Here is a 23,555-nt window from a genome sequence, read left to right on the forward strand (position 1 = left end):
CCTTTTCAAATCAATAAGAACAGATCACTTGCACTCAAGAGTTTTAACTCGGAATAGGAAAAGTACACTAGAATGTGACAGCAAGCAGAGCATCAAGACACAGGAGCAGAGCCAGGAGTGATGATTCAGCCTTGGCTGCAGCACAGCACCCAAATTCTGACGCCCTGGAGAGGGATCACAAGTACCACCAGGGTCAGGGCAAATCCCCTGTTTGGTGAAAGGCACAGGGGAGCAATTTTTCCTTTTTCAGAAAGAAAGCTCTAGCCTGACTTCATTTTTGTTGACAAGGGCAGGACTCCTCTCTCTACATGTCATCTGTCCAATATTTACATATCTCAGCCCAGTTGAACCCACAGGGTTCTCCGAGCAGCAGAAAAGGAGAGGCCAGTTCGTGTGACCTGCGGCAGCGGCCAAAGGCGAGCATTCCCAAGGGTGACATCCCCAGCCAGCCCCAGGGAGGACCCGAGATGCCTGCCAGGGGCCAGGGATCTCGCAACACTTGTGTTGCCTTTCTCCTGTGTGGACCATTTGGCGCTTAACATGCATGAGATCTGCAGACCCTCTTCCTCTGCTCAGCTACCTGCATCCCTGGAAAACATGAAAGCTTGATAGCCTCATCCTTCCCAGAAATCTGGCTGAGACAAACATAAGCAATCAGGACAGATCTTTTTTTGGAAACGAGAAAAAAATGGGGTAGGAACTATAGATAACCAAAGCAGAAGATAACCTTATTTAGAGAGGGATTTATTTTGTTGATGATATTTTTATTCTGGGATAACAGAATGGAATATCCTAAATGTTCCGATTCCATAATGATCTTTGCTATACAGCCTGTAATGCGTCAGGAGGGCATACGACATCTTCCTGAATGGGCTACAAACCAAACGTTGCTTTCCTTATAAAGATTCCCTGTATAAGGAAAAGAGGGAAATAATCTTTTTATTAGACCCACTGATTAAGCTGAAAAACACCAAACATGCCTTGGTGGGTGAAGGGACTGAAAGCTTCTCTGCTTCTCCAATGCCATCAGCTAGCTTACCAAAAGTTAAGGCCTGCCCTTGCAATCCTTCTCATGATTATAGTAGCTCCAAAAATCTGTTATGAATGCTGATATCAATATCCACCGTAAACCTGACAGGTACATTAAAAGGGAGGGGAGTCACAAGACTAAGGTGGGTTTAAAGCAAAAGATATACCCACATCTGTTTCAAAATGTGAAAGATGAGTTCACTGCATCCCAACTAGAAAAAAAAAAATCTTGGAAGCACAGTGACTACTTTATGTCACTTCTTGTACAAACACAAAATAGATATATGAAACTACATTGAAAACTGAATAACTGCAGAGCAAAGGTATAAGAATCCTCAACATTAACCACAAATCCTGTTGAAATTTGTACCTCAGGAAACTCAGTGCCACCTTAGTCTACATTTTCTGGAGAAAAATAATTTTGAGATAATTTTATATAAAGAAAAGGAAAATGCTTGATTGGGCCAAGTTAACCTAAAACTCTGCATCTATCTGAGTGATCAGAGTGACCCCCATTACATTTTCCTCATTCATCACAGGTTATTTGGCCTCATTGGACTACAAGGCCCACGAGGCATTGAGATCCAGCTCTGCATAACTGGAGTATGGACTTAAACTCCAAAATGTTATGGTGCCAACACAGGCACAGAGGTTAACAATAACCAAATCCTAAAGTGTCAATGCACTCAAACAAATTCCATCTGCCAGAGACAGTCAAAACATCTTAGAATAAAACACATTGAAACAATGCAACTTGACATTTATAGATCGATACATGATTGAAGCTTTTGTTTTCCAAAAGTTTTGATCTTTTAATTTTTCATTTGTAATGATAATTGTCTAAATATCAGAATTCCTCAAGGGAAACTCAACTTTTCAGCCCTCTGTAGCAATAATACCAGACCTCTCTTCCTTAGCCACAGTAATCTGTAGATATGTAGATAGGGTGGTAATTGACTTCCTATTGCTCAGCTGGATATCTGATTGCATACCCAGACTTCACAGGTTTACAACCAATCCCAGGTTTGTCCTTTCCAACAAAGCTTGAACCCCGTCCAGGTTAAAACTGGGTCTCAGATGCAAAAGGAGCAGAAGTTTCCACTTGGCTTCTTCCCTCTTGCAAACCCAAACGCTGCTGCAGAGGAGGTGTTGTCTGCAGACCCAGCCCAAGTGCCAAGGTCCCCAGCATCATCTGGGTGTTGCACTACAACCAAATCCGTCATGCTCTCTCTGCCTCCAGCTGGACTAAGGACTGGTTTCCTCAGCAAACTCCGTGTGTTAGTGGAAAGCCTTCTGCTTTAAAACTAGATTAGTTCTGCTTTATTGAACATCCAAAGCTTATGATATTTAACATGCTGGGATTTTATTGCCTTTAACCATCAGATTATAAGCACATGAAGTTTCAGCAAAATTAAGGGAAAACTGTTTATTCTAAGAAATGCTTGGGTTAGCAATCCAATAAACTCTCTAATAAGTTGCAAATCTAAGTCATCACTGGAGCACAACCAACAGTATAATTGGCCTGGTGTACACCTCAGCTCTTAATCATTGTATAAAGACCCTGTGACTCACAGCTGAGTCTAACCATTCGAAGGACAGGACTGCAAGGTTGGTCCTCAAAATATGAAAGTTTGGAGCCTTCAGTCATGCAGTCCTAAAATGCTATCTTTTTCCATTTCTGCCCTGAATTATTATTCTTTTATACCATTGAAGTTCATCTGTTTTAAGAAAAAACCCAGTGGAGATGAGTCCATTACTGCCCTGTGCAGACACATAGCTAGGAACAGCTCCTGTTCCCAAAGAGCAAAAGCAAACAAAATAAAAGGATGAGTGAGGAGAGAAAAGCAATGAGAGAAGATATAAGTTACCCATCCTGACTTGGTGGATCACTGGCCTTCACCTTGGCATTGGTGTTTTCTTGGTTGTACAGACAGGCTATTCCCTCACAAAGACAGAGCAGATTCACTCGTTCCTTTCATGACACCCTTCACAGTTAGGGAAGAGAGTGTTTGAAGTGCCATGACTTTTGTGGCATAGATATTCACCATCATCACTTGTTAAGGGCAAAGTGCTGTAGAAGGCATCTTGCAACTTTTCTCCATCTCATATTAACAAGTTGAAAAGTGTGGGGACTGGTACAGTGTCCTCTTGCTTTCTTCTCAACCATCTCTTAAAGCAAGAACCTCAGCTTCTTGTTGGGGAAAAGTAGTCTTAGTCCATATGGTGACAAAAAATAACATAGTTGCACAGCATATACGATTTAGTGTATGGTAAGAGGTGAGAACAATACCCACCACTAACTCCAATCTTTCAATTTACAAAATGATTTCAAGTGTTGGCTGGAAACAATTATTTGCTGTAGCCTGCAAAGGTATCTGGTTGAATTGCCTTTTATGCTTAACACCTCCCAGGCCTGTGCTCAGACATTCTTCATACCATGTGTACAGTGAACATAAAAGACCTCCGCTGTCTGCCACCAGCTTTACGCTAGATAAAATCTGTTGGCTTTAATGAAGACGCACCTTTTCATATATCTGTGTAAGTAAAAAGAGAAGCAGATCCTCTCAGTGAAAATGTCAGGTTGCTAATGGTGTTAATTTTTAGTGTAGAAATAATGAGGAGGAATATCTGGCACAGAATTTTCCCGGCATAAGGAATAATACATAAAGATGAGATTCATCTCAGACAGTTCTACCCATCCAAAAGATGTGTCCCAGCACCTTACATAGTAGATATAGTGAGGGATATCCATGAAGAATCCAATCCCTTTTAGGTACCGGTCTTGGGATGAGATAAAACTTCACTGGAAATGTTTCTCCCTCTCTCCATTGACTGTAAAGGAAATCTATATTAGTAGCTGAGGCTAGAAAACTAAATTGACATGAATCCTGTCACCGATCTCTACATTTGTTAAGGACCTGTAAGGCTGCAGATGTTCAACTTCACTATGAGACAGTGTTTCAGTCATTCAGCGTCTGTGGCGAGCCCAACTCAGGGAAACCCAACAGCTTTGTGAGCAAATTTATTTCATAATAACCATGATAAAAAATCAAATCAAAATATTTGTTTGGTTGATTCCAGATGATTTTTTTCTTCCCAAGCTGTCCAGTGAAGTACAATGCTTTGTTTACCCAGAAAATTAATAATTTGTTTCTTATTATTCGCTTTACTTTTATTTGTTTTTAAGTTAAACACAGCCAGGGTTGTTCCTTGAAAATTTGATGCCTTCTGTGCATAAGTGTTTTTGGTTTATCTTTTTGCCAAAAACAATCGTCAGCCAAATAGGAATAATTTGGTTAACATGAACTTTCAGTTTTCAACAAGGAAATTATTCATCCAAAGAGACTCGAAACATTAGGATCGTTAACTAATAACAGTTTGTGATATATCCCCAGTGCAGTGATAAGAGGACCTTTTCCAAGTTATTAAATTTGGGCCAGTCTGGAATTGATGTATTTGCAAAGACTGATGAAGCATCAGATCTTTTGAACGTGACCCTGTGCAACGTATTCCAAGGCAGCAATTTACTGAAAAGAGTGGGTGCTTTCCTTTTTACCTGTTTTAAGACCATTGTATGTTGGCTGCTGCATGTATTTAATCATAGTGCATGCAGTGACATTTAATGACACGAGGGCTCTGACGTTGCTCTATGTCACTGAGATCATCTGCCTTTTTATCCACCAAACATTTTATGATGTTCTTAAAGGCGTCTGGCATGGTCTTGGCTGTGTTTGACAGGCAGCATCCAACTTCATCTAGCTTAAAGTGTCATTATGCAAACTGCCTCCTAATATGCTTTGCAGAGATATATACAATTGCGGGTTAAAAGAGAAATCTTTCAGGTGAGGCACAAAGTGGTACAGGAGAGAAGAAAAGACACTTTCAGCTTAGAAATCAATGTGAGTGGTATTCCTCACATCAGAAGCAGCCCATGAGAAGGGTCTTTCACCATAAATGGGAAGTTGCTTATCAGAAGAAAAAGAATTATGTAGTGCCCCCATATATTACATCAATTTACAGTAGTGTGAGGCCTCATAGGAGCCTTTGTGCTGGTGAGAGTTAGGACAACACACAAGCCACTTTTCCATAGATCAAACACAAGTATCTACCCTGTGGTCCCTTAGGCCTCAGTACCATCTCCTTCACCCTGAGCGGGTTCTTGCATGTTTCTAAATTCTGATCAAGTCCTAACAGTCTTTGAGTTTGGTCCCCCAAACCTCTGTTTGCTCATCTGTCTTCTAAGTCTGCCAGTTCTTACTGCTCACTAGAGAGTTTTCTTCTAGAATAAGGAAATCAAGACCTTAAACCAAATTTTTCTGAGCTGAGTTTTTACACGTTCTCTCTGTTATATGCTTGAATAATTCTGAGCAAAACATTTAGTGCTGAGGTCTGCACCATATAACTTGACCATTGAAGTAGTGATGCAGAAGACAGAGAAAAAGATATACCGGGTTAATGAACCATGCCCCCATCTATGCTTTCTGCAAAAGACCTTCCAAGTGGAAATTATTGAGCTTTCCTTTGTGCCATTCTATTTATCAGAAGACCTTAATCCTTCCAAACGTTTCACCACTGGGGTTTGATGTTATAATGATGTCACAGGAAAAGTTTTGGAGTGCAAGATTTCAAGAGGTTCTGAACATTATAACATGATGTTCCATTTTCCCTCAAAACCAAGAACGGCTCTTCTGACTTCTGTGCTGAACGAGGACTCAGCATTGAAAAAAAAATCACATAGCCTAAGAAATATCGTATGCAGAGACAGTTCTATCCAAACTGTCATGATCTTCACATTTTAAATTTATCCTAAAACTTTTTTTTTCCAATTGAGTAATTCATATTTTAACAGTTTATAAGACTGATACGCAAAACCAAATTGTTTGGTATATCACATTAATCAACTATTTGTATTCTTTATAATGGTTCCTTTCTGTTTGTTTTGCTCCATGTACGTGATCAAAGGCTACTAGACAGATAACTCAGATGGTGGAAGAGGTGTATATTCATAGGTATTTTTAGCTCTAGCAGAAACATAAGACATTGTGTTGAATATTTTCCATTTATTTGATGAGAAATCAGAAGGCATTGCCAGCTAGCTGCTTCCCCTTATAATCTATGTCACAAACACTTGAAGTTGTCAGCCTGAGAATTAGGTCCTGCTACTCTAAGAATCCTACTAAGAAGTACAATAGTTTGCCCTGTGCCGATGAACTTCTTTCAAGAACTGAAAGTAAAAATATACATTCTGTCAGAAAGAAGTACACTGCAGTAACAAAACTGAGGAAGGACAGAAATACTTCTGTGGAGTGTTTTACTGAATACAAGATGGGCTTGGTTTGGATGGGAGGCTCAAATGAGGGCTAAAGAGGAAGGAGGCATGTGTCATTGGTACCCCAAAATAATTGCTTTATGGGAAGCAAAAAACAACACTGGCTGTACCTGCATCTCATTTCACCACCAAATTTTGACAAGCAGAAAAGAAACTCATAAAGGTTTTTCAATTTATCTGGTCTTTCAGATGATTAATTGGATGCAAACTAGTCTTCGTGTGAGACTACCCACTCCCTGGCTGCTCCACTGCTCCCACCAGGGAGGATGCCAATGGAGTTGGTGGTTTTGCAATACATCGTACTAGTGCCTGGATGATAACCTCAGACTTAATTCTCTGCCAGCAGCTAATGGGTTTTTCAGTCATCACCATCAACATAGGCCAGTCAGGCAACATTGAACCAGATACTCTTTATTGCATTGCCACTCTCTAAGCCATCTACTCTTGACTGTTTGCCAATTTTTCTTTTAATAAAAAATCTCTTTCTTCCTGTTTGTGCAGAAATCCATCATGGAAAACAATTTTATTTACAGTATACTCTGGCTACTGGCTATGCCCAAAAATAGTGCTTAACAACAGCAGGTAAAGATCTGCCACTAGTGCCTCTGCGGAAAGTGCTGCATCTAATGCCAGCCATATAATTACCGGTCTTTCCACCTCCAGTAAAATTTATAGGCAGTACTGTCATTTAGCGTTTCATGAGGATGGACTTTCATGCTTTATGGTGAGTACATTAATAGCTTCTAACTACTGAAGTTTCTAATCATCCATATTGAAAAAAAGAAATTTATTACCATCCTATTAGAGCCATTTTAATGTTCTACAAGCATATTATTTGCACATTTGAGAATAAGTCATCAATAAGTCCTTTCTAAGGAGATTACTTTAATGTAACTAAATAACATAATGATTCTACAGACTATGGGTGAATGTCAGTCCCCTGCTAGCAACCAAAAAACTCCTCTAGGAGGGAGAATCAGGTGGTGTTTCTGTGGTGGATGCTCTCTTGGTTAACTCAGCAAGGATTGAGTTGGTGATATCTGGAACAGAGTCACCAAGGAGCTACAGATAAAGACAATGGTTTACAGGCAATGAAGGAGCATTATAACTTCTGTAGAATGAAAACCAAAGGGCTACATATGGAGCCTATTCTGGCCTCTCCAGAAAAAGAAATTTGGAGGAGGGAAAAGAGTCTTTTTGTCATTCTTGTTTGCTGCAAAACTTCACCTGAATTGTGACAGTTTAGAAGTCTAATGTTGTTCTCCACTATGGTGGTAGAGCTGTGAGGTCTCCAGTCCAAACCACTGCAGAGGACAGGGCCGGCTCAGAGCTGGTTGCTCTGGGCTGTGTCTGGTCAAATTTTGAATATCTCTGAGGGTGAAGACTTCACAACCTCCTTAGCTCCTTGTTCCCATGTTTGATCACTCTCATTGGGGAAAAAAACCAACAGCTGAGTATCTCCCTTTCTGCAACTTGTATCTGCAGCCTCTGATCTCATTGCTGTGCACTGCTGAGAAGAGTCTGGTTCTGCCTTCTCTACACCTTCCATCCGACAGATGAAGCCAGCAGTGAGGTCTGTCCTGAGAGTGAGGTTCTCCCTCAGTTTTTCCCCTAGAAATGTTGAATGTTTCCCCAGTGTTTCCAGTAAGCACACATCAGAGATGCCGGGAGAATGATTTCTGTTGGCTATAACCCCGACTACTTTTCTCAAGCCAGACGGGAAAAGCAGGTCGCTGTTGCTGCAGCCTCCTTACTTCAGGTGCGTGAGCATCAGCAGATGAAAAACTTAAAGATTCCTACTGCTGTTGTCCCATAATTTCCCTCAAATAAATGCAGCCTCTCTGTAAAGATGTGATAACACACTGAGTATCAGTGATAAGAGATTTCCAGGCAAGACATCTGCGTCAGCCGCTGAGCAGCACCTCGCTACTGCTGGCATTAATTATATATCTGGGCACTTTCATCTGGTACCCGTGTGTGGTGCGGTTGGAGGCATCACTGTCACTTCATTTGGCTTTAAGAGTTTCTGTGATGCACTCAGAAAATGCTGCCTCAGTCCCTGTGGCAGAACCATGGCCCCACGGCACGAGCAGAGAAGCATGGAGAAGGGCAAGCACCCAGCGGTGGTGGATCTCTGCCCATCTTCTCCTCTCCCCCTCACCCCACCAGGTTCTGATGCTGCGGATGGATGGGAGCAGAGATGTTGATGGACGCTGCTGAAGCCGGCATCCCCCAGGAACTGTCCCTCCTGCCTGCCAGCACATTCCAATCTCGTGTGCCTTCAACCGCAGCAGGGGCACGTTGAACCATGCTGCTGTTCAAACCACCAGCTCTCCTCGTAATTGAATATCTCTTCGAGTTCCTTTTTGATTATCTGTCTGAAAACAAAACTCCGTAGCTAAGCATTACTTCTTTTTTATGTCACTGCTGCTGCTGCTGTGTCAGGGCAGTGGTATTAATTCCGGACGCTTCATCAAAAAATCTCCTTTTGGATTTCCTTCTTGCAGCCTCAAGTCAAGCAAAGCAAACAATGAAACTATTGGGACTGAAGAAAGGAACAAAGTATTAGGCTTTATATTAGTTACAAAATTTATTTCACTGCTGTTTCAGCTTGCTCCCGTCCTTGCCACAAGGCAAACGTCTGGATATATTTTATGGAAGCAAATGCTAGAGATGCTGTGGCCACGTTGTGGTGCTGTGCAGCAAGGGGTCTTAAAAACCTGCAGCACCCTTACATGCATTTCAAAACTATGAATAAGGAACAGAAGGATTTGTACACGGTGCTGATTTCAGGTACAACACCGTCACTTCTATAAATATGCTCATCCATGCACATGCAGCTCTGTACATCTAGTGAATTTTTCAAAATTGCCGAGGATGCCAGAAAAAGGCCATTTGCAGCCCATCTCTGATTCAGTGATATTTGTGATAATTTCATCGCCCCAATTTTGCTGTCTTTTTTTTTTTTTCCCTTGGGAGGTGTTAAACAACTGTTCCTTTATAAATGTAATTACTTGCGGGGGGCAGAAGTCTAGAAGAAAAAAATGTTGAAAAATGAATTTTTCCAATTGCCTTGAAGCAATAATTGATTTTATCAGTTCACTAAAATGCTCAAGTCTTTACCTCTTTATCTGAAATTACTCTGGGAAATTGTTTCAATCTCAAAAATTAGTCTAGGATGGGAAAGCCAGGTTGTCTGCAATCCCAAGCACATCTCATGCTCTTCTTCACTGTTATTTGAAGGAAGATCTGAGTCAACGCTTGCTGTCTGCTAATGGAGTTACTCCATGTAGACACTGCTTTATTTGAATAGATACTTACACGAGCAGAAGACTGGGATTAAATCTGGACCATTTCCCAATGAGGGAATTGCTGTGCAAAACCACACATGTGCACACACAACCCATTTTTTTTCACATGCTAAATATATGCAGTGGGGTTTCAAAGAATGAAAAATATTGGGTCCAAAAAATCTTACATTGCTCCTGCATGAGAGTGGAGTGGATTTTTATTGTCTAGGAACCTGCAATAAGGGAAAAGGCATACCTGGAAAATAACTCTTTAAAGGAAAGATATAAATGGAAGCTGCAACAGAAAATATTAATCGTTATTCAGAAACACCACGTGCACCAACCCACTTCCACTTCCACACAGTAAACTTGCTTTTAAGCCAGTAACACAGAAAAAATGCATATTTCTGAAAGTTTAAAGTTAGTGTTTTGTTGTGCTGGCTACAACCCAACTGGTCTGATTGAGCTGATCCTTAGAAAAGATTCACATCAACGTCAAATAGAAACTTTTTTGTGTTGTGCGGAATGTTTAAGGAGAATCCATTTCCTCTACCCAAACATATCGATTCCTTTTTCTCTCCTCATGAACAAACAAGTGCCTCGAGTCTTAACAAAACACACATTGACCTTTCTCTTCTGTGTGTGTATGAGCATAAATACAAGCATAAACACCAATTCTGTGTTCATATATGTGTGTATAAGTGCATATGTATGTGTATGTGGGTGTGCATACGAGACACCTGTTCACATTACTAAAATTACATGCCACCAAAAGAAGATGGCTTATTCTTTGCAAAATAGTACCTCTTTTATCCGCAGTACAAACCATGGTGATACCCAGAGCCAGAGGAGGGAGGAGGATCCTCACGAGCAAAAGAAGTTCACAATCTGCTTTGCTGGTCCACCCCTCACAGGTAACTGTCTTCTATTCAGACCATTTGCGTTCTCCACAGAGATGGTCAGGATAGGGGTCAGTCCCTGTCCCAATGTGTCAAAGGGACACAAGCCAATGGTTGCTGCCAGCTCCCAGGAAAGTCTCTGTGGGATGAACTTTGATGACAAACCACCAGCCGCAGCCAGAGCTGCTTTTCCTGCCAGCATCTCCACCGTGGTGATCACAAATGGGCTTGCATCATACCACTGCACCAGGATGGCTCGGCCACAGGATCCTTACATTTATAGATGGGAGAAGGAAACTAAACCCAGCCCAAGCAAACCACCATTGCCGCTCTCTTCTGGTGGTTAAGTCTGAGATTGCTAATTAAAATCTCCATATTAACAGAGGCAGGCAGGAAGTCCCCAACAAAATGTAATTTGAAGAATTGGAGGAAAGGGAGAGGGTATGAAGTTTTATGATGTTGAAAATTGTAGTTTAGAGAAATTAAAGGTTGGAAAATGTCAAGAGCTCAAAATGAAGTGTTTGAAATTATCTTTTTATGTATTTATTTACAGATCATTGGTTTGATGGGAAAAAAACACATCAAAATTTTGATTTATTCATTCCATCTTAGAACAGGAGAAAATTGTTCTAATCTCAGAGATTCTCAAAGGATGAAAAAACATTTATTTCTGAGCTTTGGCTGAGCAAGGGTCATTGCTGATTTCCCATGCTACTTTCCATGGATTCTTGCCATTAATATATCTCACATCCATCCACCGCTACAGACAGCATAGGTCTTGAAAGTACAGGGTGCATTAGTGTTCTGTGTGTATGCATAGTGCTAATGCAGCCTGTCAACAGAGAGTAAGCTTTTGCAAATCAAGGTTGGATGTTGACATCTTAGTATAAGGAATAAATTATTTTATTGTACATCAGACTTACAAATTTGATCTCTCTTCAGTGGGTGATCAAAGTTGGACACCAGTTCCACCTTTGGTGCCCAGTCCAAATCGATGGAATAGGACCAGAGTGTGGCAGGTGTCCACCTAAGGTGTAAGGTCCCAAAAAAGAGCCAGATGCTTTGTCACAAGGTAACTATGCTGTATAGTGCCAGGTAGCCCTCCCTACCCCATCTGAGCTCCCTTTCTCCTGTGCGCTCTAACAAGCTTAAGGTTCATCCGAAAAACTGGAAGCTGTAAATGATATTGTGCCATACAAACACAGGAAGGTAAGTCAAGGACATTTGTAATGTCCAAGGGGTTCTTGTAGTGATGGAGCAGGGATTTTTTTCAGTCACACAGTTCTTAGAAGTGCACAGAACAAATGATTTTTTTCCAGTACTATTAATATTCTCTTTATAAGCATATAATTTTCAGCAGTTGGTGCCTCAAAAGCTGCTTTCCATCACATCTTCAGACATCCTCTCAGGTGCAACGAGACTACCAGCAACCTCTCTTCCAGGGACGCCCCCTCATAGGACTGAAAAGATTCTGTATAATTGTAAAATTAGTCAAGTGCAAACACATGTCAGTGGGCGATGGTACAGGGAGATACAGTTCTCTTATCTCAGTGTTTGCAAACCTTTCCCAGATCTCAACAAAGGATTTTCCAGTCTCAATGGTAAAGAAAAAAAAAGCTTTGAAACATGCCTGAACAATGGCATCATTACAGGAAACCCAGAGGGCTCTTGTAGTATCCTGGGCTGAATCTACTGGATGTACATACTACTTAACTCTCCAAGCTAATCCAATGAAAATCTCTGTTACGTCTTTGGCCCCCAGAAAGCAACTACCTAGTAAGAGTTGATGGGAAAAAATTAGTTTGCCACTTACCGTTACACTGATCGATAATCTATTAACTCTAACCTTGCTAGCAGTGGACTGTGCTACGATTTATAGCCAATCGTTTGAACTTTCATTCCTCCAGAGTTATAGTCATCATAAAAAAAAATAGGTAGATTATCAGTGGACAGAAATTAAACATTTAACCTTTACACAGAGGCTTAATATTAAACTTCATCCAATGCATTTATCCTTTCCCTTCCATGTCACAGCCTGATAGCATTTGTTGCTCGAGTTTTAAAAATTATTGACTCATGTATCATTTTGTTCAGTATTGACTCGGGGGGATGGCAGGAAATGACACAGAAACAAGGGGTCATTGGCAGAAACAATGCCTAGGAAACAACTCCTACTTTCTGTTCTAAAAGCCATTCCTCCTTAAGGTCCACTCCTGCCATGTTTAGGTGTTGTTTGAACACTCAGAAAGCCAAAGTATCTAATGCTACATTCAAGAAGGACAATGTCAGGTCACTTAGAAGTGTCTTATAGCATTACAATTTAATATCATGCTATTATTCCAAAATAGGAGCTGCGTTGCAATAAGGCACCTCTGTCCTGGAATAGTACCTCCACGCTGGGAGGACGTTTACTAACTATAGTGAATAGCAGGATGTGCACTGGTGCTTTGTGTTCTCCAGATTGTTGTCCTGCTGAGCATCTTCCTGTGGGATTCATTATACCATTATATACTAGATAACAGGGATAGCTGTGTTAGTCTTGGATTTGTCACGGGAATGATATGGACTCTTGAAAACACAGTCCACCCTTTGCTTTCCTTTCAATACAAGAAACAAGTTGCTTGCCTGCAGTGTATACCAAAGGCAGGTCATCTCCTCATCTGTTCTCCTTAGTAGCCATCTATCAGGCCTTTCTTAGAAATCAGGTCCACAGCTTTCACGGCCAGTGAAAATCCTGCTAGATGGCCTGTCTGTTGGCAGGTGTTAAAAAGAATTGCTCTGGTGTTCCAGAGGCTGGGCTGTAACAAGTGTCATCAAGATTAATGACTTCATCATGGCAAGCTGGACAAATCAATCAGGGTCCTTGATGGCAGTGAGAAAGACCAGACCCCATTACCCATCCAACCCATCTGTCACCATGAGCTCCAGACACTGCTCAGCACTTGCTGGGTGTGATGGACCCCACACCTCAGTGCTGCCCTCAGCTCCTGAGAGACCCTGCAAAGGCCCCTGTCCCTGCACACACTATTTCCTGCACAAGGTACTCTGCACTCTGTCACTGGGGTCATCCCAACCAGCTCTGCAGAGTCATCCCACCAATGCCGATGAAGAGCTGAGCAATGGTGCTCATCATGAGTGTGGCCAGCTGAACTGCCCCCACTGCAATTAGACTTTCTAGGAAGCCTCTGCTCAGATTCAGATAGTTCTCAGTTGATCCCATCTACTTTCTTTTGCCTGGAAATAGGCCAGAGAAGCACATTTTTGCAAGCACTTAAAGGGTGCAATACCTTCTGTTAGCTGAGCAAGTGGCAAGGGAAGCTAAAACAGGGAAAAAGAAAAAAAAAAAAAGAAGGCAAGCACTGGTAAAACTTTTCAATGCGAGATTAAACAGGGCTTATCTGACCCGCCAGAGAGACTAAGAAGGAGGCAGGCTATAAAGCAAAGTGAATGCATCGTCTCTTCCCCATTCCTCTGATATTCTGCCTGGAATGATGTGAGGTTCTCCAGGCAAGAAAGGAGCACCCCCACCTCCACAGGGCACTGTGTCCTTGAAAGATAGGAGTGTGCGCAGGTGTATGACTCATTCCTCTGGTTAGGCATAGACTGAGGAACTCTTTTGCTCTCCTAAGCAGCCCACTCCACAGAGAGACATCTGGTAAATCCTACATGAGTTAACCTCATGCCACAGTCTTGCAAACACACACAAATGAAACCAGGTCCCTCCTGCCGGCAGCTTCTCTGCATGGGAGGGAATGACGAGCCTTGTCCTTGAAAGGTGATTACTCTGTGGGACGTGGAATAGAGCTCCCCGTAGGACAGGGATTCGTCCCCATGTAGGGAGGTGCTGCAATGCCTGCGAATGAGCCTTCTAACAATGGATGAACAAAATTTTCTCTGGTGTATTAGTACCTGATGGAAATCGCAGAGATCTGGGCCAAAGCAAAAATGTTTGCTGGAAGTGTAAGGTGATCCAAAAAGTTGCTGTCCTTTAGCTCCACCCTCTGCTAGAGACCTGTGGAGGACCTTCTCTGCTTTGGAGGAGTTGGAGCTCCACATCACCCACCCTGCCCGCTCTCAGCTGCTTTCTGGAGGAGTCACTCCCGCAGGGGATATACAACCTTCCATGCCCAGTCTGAGCACTGCTAATACTCCTAACGGCTCTGTGTCTCACCTCCTTAAAGAAAAATGAAAAGAATAAGATCACAACACTTCCTGAGTAAAATATCCTGCAGTTAAATATCAAGAGACCTGGGCTTGTCACTGCAGGAGTGACAGTAGACCCTTAAAGGTACCTAAGTTTCTACCCTCTAGATGCCAACCTCTGGCATTACCTATCAAAAGGTCTTTGAGGATCTAAGCTTTCTCTGGAAGTTTCTTGCTTGTGATTTAATGGTATCCACAGCTAGTCCTATCCCACAGCAAATTCCCAGGGATTCAACATTTTAACAGATCGATCAAAACACCCAGTTTAAGACATTTTTCTACCACCCACACCTCAAGCTTGTCACACTTTGCTAGTAGGATGCTGAAAGTCAGACGTGCAGAATGGCTTGGGCATTACACTCTGCTACAGACCATCATGGATAACACGTACTTTTTTTTCCACAGAGAGAAAAGTGTCTGAACTCAACCACTTCTTGCAGCACAGCGAGAAAGTGGACTGGGTCTTGTGGATTTCCTCCATACAGGTCAGGGTTAAACTGATGGCATTGATGAAATGTAAATGGAAGATATTATGTAAAAAGAATTGCATAATGTTCCCAGATGTTTTCAATTTTCTGAGTACTTCTAAAAATAAAATGAACTTTTAATACTTAATCAACATAGTTATTCATTCTCTTTTACCCAAGATGAAATTTCCCATGAATTTTTTATGGATACACGTTAGTTATTATTGCCTTTGGCTTCCTGATTCAGACACAGTTCTGCCCTCTGTTCCACTGATTGTACAAATTACCCCCCCACTGCATAGGCTTGGTACACTCTTAAGTCCATAAAAAATCTCTTCAATTGATTTTATAAGTCTCTTCAGGTTTGGCTGGACTTACTTCAGGAGAGAAATATTTGAAATGAGGATTGCATTAGCTACCTAATGGGGACATAGCTCATGCTGGTCACAACCTGGTCACAGACCCATGTAAGCCCGGTCTCATACAGAGCCTGGAGCAGAGCCTGGCAGCATGGGCAGGGTGCGATGTGGTTTATGATGGTTGCCTGCCCACTATTTATTTCTTTCCATATCAACCTGCACTCCTAGATGTTGGTGGTAGAAATGCTTTGAGTATGGTGAAATGAAAATTTAATCAAATGCTGCCAGGCTGGATTTCTCTTTGCATTCAGTGCTAATAAGAAAATCCACTGCAGGGAGGGGAGGCCTTTAGGTCCATTAAATCAGTGAGATTTCTTTTTTATTCTGGACTTAAATGGCTCTGTGATTTTTACTTCTGTGTTTATTGCATAGCATTCAACACCACCAGTCCTTAAAGATGAGAATGTGTGTTCCTGATATATCGGAGATGAAATCCCAGCCAATTTGTGCCTAAGGTTCTTGTGTAAATGCATTGGATGCATCCTGGTGAAGAAATGATTCAAAAGGAAAAAGAGCACAGAGAAAGCTTGAGAGACCATCGAGTGGCTGGTTTGAAAAACTGAGGGACTTGGGTCTTTTCAGTCTGGAGAAGAGAAGGCTGAGGGGGGATCTGATCAACGCCTATAGATACTTAAAGGGAGGGTGTCAAGAGGATGGGGCCAGTCTTTTTCAGTGGTGCCAAGAGGTCCAAGAGGAAACGGGCACAAACTTGAATATAAGAAGTTCCACCTAAACATGAGGAGGAACTTCTTTACTTTGAGGGTGGCAGAGCCCTGGAAGAGGCTGCCTGGGTAGGGGGTGGAGTCTCCTTCTCTGGAGACATTCAAAACCTGCCTGGACAAGTTCCTGTGCAACCTGCTCTAGGTAGACCTGCTTTGGCAGGGGGGTTGGACTAGATGATCTCCAGAGGTCCCTTCCAACCCCATGTGATTCTGTGATTCTGTGATTTGATTGTCTGAACAAATAAGAAAGCTTGCATGACCACCTCCTGAAAGCAAAGTGCTGCAAACAGCAACCGAAGAAAATGGCCAGGGCGATACTGAACTGTCAGCCAGAGACAGAAGAGAGGACACTCGAGTGGCATGTCAGCTCCATGTAAAAATAAAAGCTTGCAGCTTCCAAACATTTCTGTGAGTGCTTTAGCTTGTCATGTCATCTCCCATCTCTAAGGAAATTATGAACCAGCAGCAGTGAGGACTTCACATCAGGGACAGGAGAAAGGCAGGAAAATGTGGGATTGGTATCAATCCAAGCACAGCTACTGCTTGGCTCGAAATCAGCACCAGTTTCTGCTCTGCACGTCCTACTCATAAAGCAGGAGATTTTCCAACAGCACCGTGTAGCCACAATTACAAAGCTGAAAGGCAATAGCCCATTATGTTGTTTTCAGCACCATTGGTGTACACTCATACGGCATTTAGCAAAGGCATGTTTAGTGCCTTGTATGTCTCTTTCTGCCAACGTTGTGAATCCATTTAGAGCAAGCCATTGAGCTTTATTTTTATTTTACTTAAATTTTTTTCCAAATGCATTAAGATAAATACCTATATTAACAGCCTCTAGGGCATACAGAATAATATATACATTTGCGTTTATCGCAGACAGTTAGAATCCTACCACACTCTACCTCTCACAGAGAAAAGTCTCATGTGATGAATTAATCTTTATGAGCTAGTTCTCATTTCCTTCATTTCTTTACAGCTACCATGGTTTTTTTAAAGAGGAAATGAGTGATAATTTTTTTTGTTAAAGCAAATTGCATTTTCTGCTAAACACTATTTATAAAAGGTGTGCCTAATCCTCAGCTAATGTACTCCAACTCAGAAATCTAAAGACCAGAATATTTACCTCTGTCATGTACTCAGCCCTAAATATTTCCACTAAATTTGCAGAAGCCCTTGAAGGATAAACATTTTCGGAATGACCCAGTGCAGTCACCGGCAGCTATTACATTCTGAAATTAGCAACATGCTCTCTCCAGATTGCTCCATTTGTTCTTAGTTCATGGAAACCACCAAACAAATTGATCTGATCTGCCACCACGCTCACTATAAAGGGTCATGGGAAGAGCAGGAGAGCGAGCATGGGCTCCAAGAGGCTTTGGTGGGGTGTGCAGCTGTATTAATAGATATCACCTATGTGCTGCAAGAGCCGCAGTCAGCAAACATCTGTTCCAAATGTGCACTGAACCCCACCACCTCCCTCCTTTCCCTTATCATCTGCTCATTATCACATAGAGAGATTTTTTCATTTCCAGACCTTCTGCCGTTTTGGTTTTCTGGGGTGTGGAGGGCTCCTTGCTCTCCATGTCACCATTCTGTAGGTGCCAAAGCCACGTGAGTAAGCTGCAGGGACCACTGGGGACAGCGCAAGGCAGTAGAGATCAGCCCTGGATGTCTCTTAGGACCACCACTGGGACAATACGGGTTGACCCTTTGTGGGCACTGAGTCTGTAGTGAAAAAGCTATGACTTCCATGCCTCTGCTGCATATCAGTTGAAAAAAACATGGTTTGAAAGGCCAATTAATTGACGTTATTTAAAGACTGCTTTTCAGGGGAGTCCTTTGTTGGAGGAACCGAATCTCAACTCTGTACTAAATTATGCACAGGAGTTAAGGGAGGTGAGAGTAAGAAATCCACTGGGTAATCATAATCACTGTGCAATTAGGTTTGATATCATAATAGAAGGTTATTCTCCTAGGGGTAATGCAGTGAGGGTGAACTTTAAAAGGCCAGATTTTAAAACTATGAGGAAAATGATTAACAGAAGGCTCAAGGGCAAAGTGAAACTCTTTAACAACTTACAGCAAATTTGTTCCTAGAGTAACTCCACCAGCAGCCCCAGGAGTTGTACCAAGGGTGAGTTTGGCTAATGTAATCAGTCCAGAGGCTATTTAAGAACGTCTACTAGAGAAGCAGATGGTGGTTGGACTTTTGAGCTGAAAATAAGAACAGGAAGGATAAAATCTGCATGGCTGAGCAGAGTTTATTGAAAATAAACATCCTTTTAAAAATTAAAAGGGGTATCTGATTAAAGAGCAGAACAGAGGCTAGAGTAAATGCAGACAAGCTCGAAAGGAAAGAGACATAGAGACGTAAGACCCTAAAACAAAGAATCAAGGTATTTCTGATACAGTGAGAAGAAAAAACTTAAACCCCCACCGGGTGTGTAATGAGTGAAACTTAGAAAGCACTGTTGTTATGTGACAGCTTTATTGTACCCAATTAACTCAAATGTATGTATCTGCTGGAAGCCGCCACTCTTTGTGGTAGCTCACTATCAGATGCACAAAAGCAGGTATTTCTTCTGTAGAACCCTGTGTCTTTGTGGGAAGAGGGGGTGGCTGAAAATCAGAGGATGCTGAAGCAGGAAAAAAAAAAAACACCCTTGCCCTGAGTTATTTGTACTGATGTAACTAAAGAGATTCCTTGTCTGTGCTGCTTTCTGTGGGAAATTAGAGAGTGACTTCAGCGGTGATTTACTTTAACTCTGTGGAAGGTGAACAGGACCTGAGGAAGGAGTTATGTGGCCGCCAGTTCACTGCGGCAGTAAATCACCCAGACTAGCTAGTACCTAGCCCAGGCTGTAGAGAAAGCAAACTACACAATAGTGAACCTGTCAAACAAGGTGCCCGGCTCACCTTACGGGGTGAAATGCCCCCTTGAAAATTAAGGAAGGGATTCAGTGCTGGCTCCTATTGCCCAGTAACAGCAAGGGAAAACCCACTGCGAGCTGTGGCAGCAGCAGCACTCGGCGATTCTTGCAGAAATGCCGTCCATGCAGGCAGCACCAGTGCTGTGGGGAAGGGCACAGGGTCTCTGGGGCTGGTTTACACTCCAGAAGTTGTAGAGACACCCTGGCTGGGAGATAATCCCCCATCCCTGGGAGCAACCACCATCCAGCTGGTGCCACACAGGACACAAGGGCACGGGCCCCAACATGGACAAAACCAGCACATTTATTTAAATTTTAAGTTTTCCAGAATGTCACCAGTCTCTCCTTTCATGTTCGTGCAGCCTCAAGCACCATGGGGCCTCGACCTCAGGTGTAGCCCATAATGTCACCATAATGGAGGCAAATAAATGACAACAGGGAGTAAACCCACTTCAGTCTCTGTAAGGAAATATCATTCTTTCAAAGCAATTCCTCATCTGGAAAGTTAATAAAAATAGTACATAAAGGTGACCTGGTAGATATAATTTACTTGGGTTTTCAAAATGCTTTTGATAAGGTCCCTCATAAAAGAATATTAATGATAATGAGAATGATCTTACATTTATGGTGGTACCTTTCATTCAGATGAATCCCAAAGTGCTTTACAAAGTTTTTACTAACTGATTGTACAAATCATGTGTCATATATATCCCCAAAGTGCTGTTAGGTCTGGGAGAAGGCATGACAGCTATTTAATTGCCTAGCATGCTGCTGTTCAATATTTTAGGGCAGGGTGGAAAAGCAAAAGCTCCAACCATGTGCAATTAGAGTGAATTTAGGTAGGTAAAAGCTACTTTTGAAGGCTGAGATTTGGCTGACAACCAAGCCCATCTTCTCCCTCTGCCCTCACCCAAATGTTGAGGGATGCCTTAGGCTGAAGAGATGAATGGCTTACCTGGAAAAAGGACATCTTTTTCAGATTGCTCCTGAACATACAATGGACAGTTTATGGGCACCTGTACTTGGCCATCTTACTCCGGAGAAACATCATCATTTAAATTTTCTTCTCCAAATTTTCCACAGGTTTTTAACCTATGTCCTTCAGCTTCATAAGCAGCTGCCAATGCTGACAGCCACCAGCAGAGCATCTTCAGCTCTCATTAGTGTTTGGGAAGCAATCTCTGCCTCTATTCTGCAGTCAGTTTTGCTTTGAGGTGCACATCTGAAGCACTACTAATCCAGACTGTTTTAATCTTGAAGACAGCTCAGCCATAAGCATATTCTGTTTAGAGAGTATCAGAACACTTAATTTAAAGGCAGAAAATGTCTCATTTAATTGCCTGAAATCAAAGGTTTCATATTTTAATTAAGCTTTTAAGAGGACTTACTTCATGCTCTGATTTTTTTCTTCTTTTTCCTCTCAGATATGAAGGTCATTAAAGAATATCTTTACCGATTAAGCAATAGTAACAATAATTTCACCATGTCTTATGCAGTGTGGACACTACCCCAGACCTGAGCTTCATACATTATCAGTGATCAGTAGATGAACATCACTCACTTAATGTGCCTGGCTCAGTGCAAAGGACCACCTGAACTTCCATGTCCTCTATTTCTTGTTACTTGCAAAGAAAGAAGATGGCAAGAAAACTGAATCATAGCTTCTCCCTAGATACAAATTCCTCCACGGTTAGGCTGGTTTGGCAGCTTTTCTACTATCTTTTAAATGAGCAGCCTAAAACCAGATACCTGACCAGCATAAAATCAAAGCAAGAAGCTTACAGATGGGGCTTGGAGAGGACCTTGGAGGTACCAAGGTGTCCTAGTTGTGTAGGCAGAGAGAATTCATCTCAGCTGTAATACCCTTGGGCACACCTTTGAAATGCTCCAGCTAGCCCTCTGCCCGAGGCATCTTGCATCTCGGGTTTATCACCATCCCACCCCGAGTGCTGCTGTATTTTTTTGCAGAGCTAAACAAAGGACCAGGTCCCTTCCTCCACCATGACAGCTTGTCAGACGTTGCAGTACAATCCGTATTTCATATCAAAAGAGTCCTCCTCAAATTCAAGTTATATAAATTATATATTGCCAGGTAAACACGACCTTCCTCTGCCAATTCTTTCAGGCCAGAGTCAGAAGCCAAAACAACAAAAATCTTGTGAGAACAGGCATCCAGGGCCAAGCTGACAAAAAACTCCAACAAGGAGCTGATTTGTCAACAGAAGTCACCATTTCCACAGGGAGCTCTGTTCCTGCTTCAGTGCTCCCCTGGCCAAATTGCTGGCAGATTTTTGCCGAGTGATCCCATGCCCTCATATTATAGCCTTTTGTTTCCCACATGACCCTTCTCACAGGGTAAGAAGGTCTCATTTTTAGCACAATCCTTTGGGAACAAGAGGGAAGAGCAATGGTTATGTGAAAACACAGCCCCACAGCCTTCCCCACAGTGTAGCAGGAGCCTCCCCAGCCCCCCAGCAGTAAATTCCCATTCCCTTGGAGAAGCTCCATCTCACCCTCTACTTCCCACAGGCTCTGGAAAGCAAAACCCTTAACTGTTAGGCAGTTTAATTTCAACTATGAATAAGCATTCATGCACTTGTGGCCTATTCAAAGAGGCTCTTTAGGCAAAATAATGGTTTTAAACTTCTTTCTACTGCCAAGGTGACATAAAGAGGCCTCAGCATACTGCAAGGCTGTTGTCTATGCAACATATTAGTTTAAACTTTTGTCTCCAGTTAGCACTCTTTGCGTGTGGTGTACACCTGGCTGCTCTAACCTGATCAACAGTTATTGCTTTGTTTCTTTACAATGGGTTTTAGTTGCCTCGGTAAAGACATTCTTAATGCAATGAGCCCGCAAGAGGCCCTCAAAAGCCATAGAAATAAGGACCGGGAAGTTTTCCAAATGCACATGAAGCTAGCCATTTTCCCACAGCCTCTGGCTACTCACATGCCAGGGAGACACAGGTGCAGCGTGGTGGAAATGGGGAAATAAGGAGGGGAGAGAAGGCAGATTGGTCCCTGGTCCCCCTTACACTGATGCAAGGCACACTTACACCTCAGATTGCAAGGTACAGGTCTCATCTCAGATGTTCTCTTGCTTTTGGAAGTCAGTGGCACCACAGGCAACAGGGGAGCCTTTTTCCTGGGTACACAGTTGTTTGAAATATTGCTAGCCAGGCACTGATTGCTACTGGCATTTGTCTTTCAGCAGCTGTCACAGCAGACTCCTTGGGAGGTGTGGGATATGTCTAGCAATTATGTGCTTTATGATGCACCCCAGAGAAACATTTGGCCATATGTATTTACATATCCAGCATGCAAGAGGGTCCATGCTAGGTGCTATCAACGCAACAACATTACCCACCCTTTCACCTCTCTGCCTGCCTCTGATGCACCTGACCCCTCCCTTAAACAGATTAAGGGCTTGGAAATGCTAGCCTTGAGTGACAAGGTCTCTAACTGAGTTTCCCTTGCTTTGCATCTTGCTGCTTCCTGCCTTCTGTCATCCCCACAACCAGCCGAATCCCCCTTCCCTAGGGGCTGTATCTCAGCTCTTCTCAGATATTCGGAGCGGCTGGGAACTGGGCTCCCTGCCCACATCCTTTACCTGTGATTGACTCCTAAACATTGAGTGCAGTGTTAGATGCAGTGTTAAATCACTGGCTGTACTGAGCTCTGGAGCCTGTGGGACAGCTTTCAAGGAAGTTTTGGCTTGGTTTTATCACTGTGTCCTTTTCAGAGTATCATCAAAAGGGCTGTGGGGATAGCATTTCCAGCATTCCTTGGGAAAAGTGAAGTTTAAAAATTACATTTGCTTCCCATTACACCTTGTTCTTTTTTTTTAATTGAGGTGAACCGGTATCCCAAGAGGATTTAAAGTCCTTTTCAAAATTTGCCTTCATAATGGATGCTGGATACATAGAAGCCTGGTTCTGAGCTGTTACAAAGACCTATCCCAGCAGGGTTGACAGAAAGCCCAGCAAAGCAAGAGCTAACACCATCACCTCGCCACACATGCTGGTACCATTTCTGCTTAATCATTTAGCTCTTTCTTTCACAAGCCGAGATTTATGAATAAGCCCCACTTTGTAACACCAGGAGTTACCCAGCTGTGCTCACTGTTGGTACAAAAGCAGGCTGAACAAGCCAACCAGGATTGCTTAGTCTTCAGGCCCTAAATGTGTCATTTTGCAACAAATGACAACTTTTTTTTTTTTCTTTTTACCCTTCCAGAGGAAAGCAAAGTAAGGTCTGAATGTGGA

The sequence above is a fragment of the Numenius arquata genome, chromosome 15 (genome assembly GCF_964106895.1).
Source record: "Numenius arquata chromosome 15, bNumArq3.hap1.1, whole genome shotgun sequence".
Lineage (NCBI taxonomy): Eukaryota > Metazoa > Chordata > Aves > Charadriiformes > Scolopacidae > Numenius > Numenius arquata.